Below are 7,502 nucleotides of genomic sequence, written 5' to 3'. Positions count from 1 at the left end.
GGCCTGGCTGGATTTTGTGTTCAGAGGAACCAGCCAGGAAAGCACTGGAGGTGTCCAGAGCCCATCATCAAAACTTGAGCTGCTGCTGACCAAAGGCTGTGTCTGTTCCTTGTGTAGATAAACAGGTCAAACCTTGAAATCCCAGCCTGGGACCTCACCAAGACTTGGCTGACAGAGGACAGCCCTTTCCCTGGGGAGGACACTGACAAAATCCTGCTGATGACTTTTTTTGGGCTTTCCTAAACACAGAGGCCAGCCAAAATTAAGGGAATAAAAAGCTGTTCTATTTATTGAAGGGCTTTCATGTGCATTTAGGGCAGATGAAGCTCCCCCACGGGCTACACTCAAAAAAAAATAGATGACAGCTCATGGTTTTTCACACTTTTATAAGTTTGGTCCATTTACGTATCAGGGGTTAATCTTCCAATTCCACCTGCGGGTAATGAAGTCATTTACCCCAGGTTTGTTCCCCCCAACTCACTTTTATTTACATTTCTCAGGGCCTGAGGCAGTGAGGTGTCCTTGATTCCCAGGCCTGGAGGGGAGTGTCTGACCAAAATGGGAAGCCAGTAGCCAGCACTGTATGTGGAGTTTAGAGTTAGACACTAAAGAATCACAGGACTACAAATATATGAAAAATATAAAATATAAAATATGTATAAAAATATAAATAAAATATATTTATATTTATTATAGCTATTGATTATTATTTCTTTATTAATATATTTGTCTTTGAGATGGATGCAGTGGGATGTGTGTAACAGAGATTTCATGAGAGGCAAGGTGGGGTTTTTGTATGGTTTGTCCTTGTGGGGTGAGCGATGCCCTCAGAGCTCCTCTCTCCTCTGTGGGTTGGAGCAGCTCCCCAGGGAATGGCAAAAACCAACTTCCAGGGCAGATGGAAGCTTAAAGAGGATGAAGAGACAATGTAACATTTTATTCCCTATCACAAGGCCTTAGCTTCCCCTTGGGGTGCTCCATCCATCAACCCCAAACCTATTGGGAGCAATCCTGCAGCCCTTCCTTGGAAGGATTTCGCTCACAAACAGAAACGGGGGAGAAGGGTGTGGAAAAGCAAATGAAATATGGAACTTTAGCTGCGCTCAAGAAAAACAAGAGCTGGCTGGGGATGCAATTAGAGCAGAGCCAACGCCAGGGGAATGTTCTTGTGCCTCGCTTTGTGCTGTTCCAGCTGTGGATTTATTGTCCCCCCGACCAGCCTTGGCTGCCGGGGTGCTGCTGGCAGCTCTGAGGGCACCGAGGGCTCTGCCGGCACCTCTGGGGGCTCTGCCGGCACCTCTGAGGGCTCTGCCGGCACCTCTGAGGGCTCTGCCCAGCCTCTGAGGGCTCTGAGGGCTCTGCTGGCACCTCTGAGGGCTCTGCCCAGCCTCTGAGGGCTCTGCCCAGCCTCTGGGGGCTCTGCCGGCATCTCTGAGGGCTCTGCCCAGTCTCCACACCGGGTGTTTCTCGTTTCTCATTTCAGAATTCAGAGATGCTGGAACAATGCAGCTGCACATCAAAGGGCCGAGCAGAGCCCGAGGGATGAAGGAGGAGAGGATGATCCCTGGCCCCATGGGAGCTGTGGGGCACCGAGTCCCAGTGCTCCCAGTGCTCCCAGCTGGGCCAGTGGCTCCCTGGCAGATGAGCTGGGAGCTCAGTTCCCCACTCAAGGCGCTGTGCTGAGGTTTATTCCTTCAGGGTACAGCGAGGAATCCATTTCCAGCTGTTTGCTCCTTGGGGAAGCAGCTGTTGTGCCACAGCCAACCCAGGCAGGAGCAGCCCAGCTGCTGCTGCCCAGCATCCCTCCAGCTCCTGCCTCAGAGAGCCTCTGCAGGCAGAAAAAGGATTAAAAGTGGGTTTTCCTCTCTGCCTTGCTGCTGTTGCCGGTGGGAAGGCTGGGAATGGCCTTGGTCCCTCAGGATTTTAGTTTTTATATTTTTCAGATCCTGCACTGCTTTATGTTTAACTCTAAAGCTCCTTAGCCTGGCAGTTCCTGTCTTCCCGTTTTATTCAGACAAAACAATCCCTCCAGGCCTGAAACTCAAGGACACCTCACTGCCTCAGGCCCTGAAAAGTATAAACAAAAGTGAATTATGGGGGAGCAAACTGGGGGTAAATTACTTCATTACCTGAAGCTGTAATTGGAGGATTAACCCCTGATATGTAAATGGACCAAACTTAGAATTGTCTGAAATTTGAAAATTGTCATTTTGGGTGTAGCCCCTCAGAGGTTTTGACTGTCCAAGGCCTTCAATAAATACCCACTTTTATTCTCTTAATCTTGTCCAGCCTCTGTTCTAGGTGGCCCCTCCAAGGCATCATCGCCAGCAGGGTTCTCCCTGTCCTGTTGTGGCACCCTCTGAGCATCTCAGGGAGCCACCTCCAGCCTCAGCCCTGCCACGGCTCTGAGGCAGCTCCAGGCTGGAAAATGGCAGGATTTTGTAGGTGAGACTTCCCATGCTTTTTCCCAACTGTTCACGCTCTTTTGGATGCTGGGAAGCCATCTCTTCTTGTTTTCTTTTAGCATGAGGCAAAAATTCCATCAAAAGTTTGTAGATGTTGAGCAGAATTACCTCTATTTCCTTTAGGAATGTTGAAGCCTTTGATTTTATTTTTCTCTCTCTCTGGGGATATTTGACCACCTTAACTTCTTTTCTCTGCCTTCCCACACCTGAAGTTCTTCTCCCCTTTTTTTCTCCTTCTTAGAGAGGAGAGAGAACATCCAAAATGCAGTTTTATCTCCTTGGAGGAAAACTGCAACTGGGAAATGACAACTCAAGAGGTCCACGACCTTTACCTGTTTCAGCTGCTTGACATCTGTGTCAATCCAGGTGAATTATTAACTCTTCCTGTACCTTTATTCTCCTCCCTCTGTCCTGGGATGACTTTTCCTATCCCCATTCCAGGCCTGCTCTCACGCTGTGCATCCTGCTGGGGTGATATTTTCTCATAAATCTTTCATTTTGTAGAATTCCTCTTCCAGGTTACAATCAGGAGGCAGAAGCAGGGTTCATTTTCAGTGGTGCTGAGCATCCCCAGGAATCCAGGATCACCTGTGGGTGCTCAGCAGCTTCTCAGATCAACTGGAAATCCAAGGCATGAGCCAGTCTGAGCTCCTCTAGCCCATTAATCAGTTCTCATTTGAACTGATTAATGAACTGAGGGAGGGGTGAGGCTGCAAAATGCTCTCAAATATCCCCAAATCAGCCTGGCTTGGATGTGGAGAGAAAAGAAATCTCCACCAAAAGCAAGCCTGGAGTTGTATGGAAGTCTCCACAACCAGAAGTTTTTAGAAGAGGTGAAGGGAATGAGGTGGTCCAGGCCAGCTGGAGCTGCATTTGGAGAAGATGGATCATCCCTGAGATCCTTTCCCATCCTGTCTGCTGAGGACTGGTGAAGCTGTTGGAGGTGGAAGGTCTGCCAGCTGATGAGAGCTACTGCAGCTCCACAGTGGCTCCTCTGCCAGGCACCACTGAGGGGCCTGAGAGTAGCACCTTGCTCAGTGTTGGGGGTTTGTCCTCCTCAAACCCCTAATTTTGGGGAATAAATGCACAAAAGTGCTCCCAGGTGTGAGGCTGGGGTGGTGCAGGGGGACATCTCTGCCTGAATTAGGAGTCCTGCCGTGTCCCTGTGCTGGGAATGCCCAGCCACAGGCAACAGCTCGGCTGGAGAAGCTCTTGGAGAGGCAGCAGGAATTGGAAGCATTCAAAGTGCTTGGCCTGGCAGCTCAATCAGGATTTATGGGGTTTGCTGCACTGAGTGGAATTTTTGAAAGCACTCAAAGGCTGATGGATGACTTCACCTGGTGGTAGGAAGGCAAGTTCTGCTCAGGCTGTGCATGCCTTGAGAAGCTGGAGCAGAGGCTGGACAGAGTTAGGAGGAATAAAGTGAATATTTATCGAGAGGCCTTCAAAGGCCACGCCCTGGCAGCACCAGGGCCACAGTGGTGGCTCTGCCTAGATGGCTCCAAGATGGAAGCAAAAGTGGGCTTGGTCATGAGGTCATCCACATTTTTATAGGTTTTGGGCCATTTGCATACAGAAGTCAAATGTCCAATTAATAGCCTCAAATCATGAAGTTTCATCCTCCTTGCTCGCTTGCCTGCCCTCCTCTTTTTTATGTTGTTTAAGCTTTGGAACTGAAGTTTGAAGAGATTGTCCTCAAGTCCCCAGCTGGAATAAGATTGTTTTGTCTTTATCACCCTGTGAAAAGATCCTAATAACCCTTAATATAAAGCTGCACACCAAAGCAGACCAGAAAAACTTAAAACTTAAGGGGTCACCTTCGCCAAGTGCTCTCCAGACAGCTACTCCTTCGGATTATTTTGCTTAGGAGTTCCCTTCACCATAAATCCTGTTTGCCCTGCTGGTCTCTGCAGTGGTTGTGCTTTGCTGCCTGTGAAATGGCAGGCACAGACCTCTCAACACCAAGGAATGGCTCAGAAGAGCTGAGAAGGGTCTGAGATCCTTCCTGGTGCTCTGTGTCCTTTGGTGGCATCTCCCAGGGAACCCGTTGTGTTTATCCCCTTGGATGTGGGGGTAAAGGGAGGGTGTAAATGTCCATTGGGGTTGGGAAGAAGACGGAAAATGTGCATTTTAAAAACCCCAAACCGGAGAGGTTAAAAACTGCAGCTCCGCAGGATTTATCAACACGACAGGTTTAACAACAGCAGCAGCCTTCTCTTGAGAAATTCCACAGGTTACATACCTGGAATGCACAGTGACTTAATAAATCAGATTAAATTTTGCCAAGAATCTTGGAGTAAAAACACTTGTGCTCTCCATGCAGAGACCTCTTTGTGTAACAAGTAAATTCCACAGCCCATATCTGCTCCAGTACATCCTTCGGATCTCCTTAGAAGTGGCATCTTTTGAGAGGTTTCGAGAAGAGTTCAAGATATTGAACATTTCTAGCTCAGTTTAAGCAGGAACAGAAGTGTCCTGCCAGTGTTTGTCACTGGGATTATCCTCCAGGTTTGCTGGGAATAGCAAACAGGACAACAGCCTGCTTGGAAAGGGGCTTTCTTTGGTTTTGAGCAGGAAAATGCCTTTTGGCCTTGGAGGTGAAGGAAAAGCTTTTTTAATAAAATCAAAATCAAAATCCAGGCTCCAAGAAATAGAGGAGGGAAATACATTTTTCCACCAGCAGATTCTTGCAGCCTTCTTCACTGAATTTGTGGATGGCCTTATCCTGCAGCTCTGCAGGAGGCAGCAGCCACCTTTGGGGCAGCAAGGTCAATAAAAGCCCCTGGGCAGTGAGAGGAGGCAGTGATAACATTGGAGAGGGGAAAATGAAGTGTTTCACTGGGGATCCCAAACCTCACATCCCATCAGCTGCCCGGTTCTGAGTCCCCTGCCTTGCTTGGAGACCGGCTAAACGAGAAACTCCACTTTAGTTTTCCTTTTTCTTTTCCCCCTCCAGCATGGCACGTGCCAGAAGCTGCTGACAGGAACCAAGAAAACAGCAAAAACCTAGAAAAAAAAAAACAGCTGTGCTAAGACTTTTTTTTTTTTTTTTTTGTGCAGATTTGCCCCCTCCTTGCTCTAAAATGTTATTTTAAACAGAAATTGTGAAGCTGGTGCCAGCGTTTTGCAAGGATGGTGAGTTTGCCATCTGATTCAGAGTAAAGGGATATATTTAGTCTCTCCTTCCTTCTCCTTTAAAGATTAAAAAGGCTGTTGCAGAGCCCAGGCTTGTGCCACAGTAGGACAAGGGGCTTACCAGTGGGCAGGCACATGAATGTCCCATTCCTGGTTCTCATCTTCAGCCACAGCCAGATATTCACTGGTCCTGGCTCTTCCAAAGTTGTGCCAGGGCTGCCCTGCCAGCAGCAGAGGTGGGTAAAGGAACAAGAAATGTTTTCTGACAAGGACTTTTCAGTGCCCTGGGCATGAGTGTGCATAATTACAGTAATTGCCTCCCTGCTATCTCATCTCCATCTTCTCCAGCACTTTGTTCTGCACACTTGGCCCAGATCCTGGCCGGTGGTATTTGTGGAAGGGAACACCACAGCCCTAAGGCAGATTGTTGAGGCTTCGGAGGTATTTCTACCCTTTACTCCCATGGTATCTCTCAGTGCATCTAGCTCTGCACCTCTGAACTGGATTCCTCACCAGAATCAGGGCCAGCCTTGCTGGCAGCAGCTGCACCAAAGGCACCTGGTCCTGTTCCTATACCAGCAGCTCATCTTTGCCAAAAACAACTTGTTCTTTTAGAAAGCTTCCCTGAACTGCCCTCCTAAAAGCACTAACACCACTCCTGGAACGTTGCCACGGTATCCTTCTAAGTGCAGGTCACCTGAATGCCTGCTGGGGAACCCAAAAAATGCAGAAGCCTGTAAAGAACATGATATTTACCTTAGTGGATTCCTGACTCTTTTTTGCTGAGTGCTGGTGAGAATCTTTGCATGAGCAAGGTCCTGTGCACCTGGAGAAGGGTCCAGTCTGAGGGAGAGCTGGGAATTGTCCAAATCCCAACACTGGCAAAGATGTGCAAACCTTGTTGCCCAATTTTTTTTGGCAAACATGTCCCTTCAGCCTCTGCAAATCAAAATACAGGGCCAGAGCAGAAATCTTTGTTGGATGCTTTATTTTCCACTCTCTGTTCTGCAGACCTTGGATGGGTTTTTCTCCTCCTCCCTTGTGGATTCATTCCTTAGTTATTCAAACTGCTAAAAGGGCTGGTATCAAATCTGGGGATTTGATATTTTGGGATAAATTTATCCAGGGATAAATTGCCCTGGGAGTGTCTTTATCAGTGACAAGGTGAGGCCCTGATGGGGCTGGCAGCTTTGACTGTATCCCCTGCTCTCACTCTGTGAGTTTTGCTGTCACACCCATGGCACAAATACATTTGTCCTTTTCTGGACACTGGTTTTCCTAAAGTCCTCTATCAACTGTCTCTCCATGGCTTCTATATTCTCCATGCCCAGCTGGATTCATTTTCAGGGATTTCATACTTTTCCAGCATAATAAAAAGCATTTCCATACTTTTTATTCCCTAAATAAATTGAATATCTGGGGGCAAAGCCACACTTACCCCTTTTGTTTCCATGGTCATTTCCTCCTGGGAGGTACCTGGATGGGCTCTATGGCCTGCATTGATGTTTCAGCCAACAGTTCCACTTTCTTTGTGCCTGGGACCTTGTTTTTGTGGCCATTTCATGCTCTCTCAGTTGCCCAGCACCAGCCCTGCTGGCGTGGCTGATGGCATGGTGTGGCCACTGACCCAACTCTCTCTCCTCCTTGGCTGCGAAGTCCTGACAATCCCCTGCTGTTTGTCTGCAGCTTAAGCCTCTTCTTGCCAAAGTAACCATGGGGCAAGTGCAAACATCCCACAGCTGGATTGTGCCCTGGCACAGCTGGAGTGTGCCCTGGCACAGCTGGAGCGCTCCACTCCCTGCCACCCCTCCAGGGATCAGCAGCTGGGCTGTCCAGCTCACCCCAGGGGACAGCTGGACACCCCAGCCACTCCTCCCACAGCGAGTTGTGCAATTCCTGTGC

General features: G+C 48.6%; 1 long non-coding RNA gene across 1 annotated transcript; it reads right to left on the bottom strand.

The window, feature by feature from the left end:
- Positions 1-5,063: 5,063 nt before the first annotated feature.
- Positions 5,064-7,430, bottom strand: LOC107208376. The gene is made up of 3 exons (XR_001523190.1): positions 7,039-7,430; positions 6,357-6,539; positions 5,064-5,471 (listed from the first exon to the last, which is right to left on the bottom strand). It is a non-coding gene; the product is annotated as an uncharacterized LOC107208376 (long non-coding RNA).
- Positions 7,431-7,502: the final 72 nt, after the last annotated feature.

Source organism: Parus major, chromosome 8 (assembly GCF_001522545.3).
Source record: "Parus major isolate Abel chromosome 8, Parus_major1.1, whole genome shotgun sequence".
NCBI classification, from domain to species: Eukaryota; Metazoa; Chordata; class Aves; order Passeriformes; family Paridae; genus Parus; species Parus major.
This window is presented reverse-complemented; position numbering and strand designations above follow the sequence as displayed.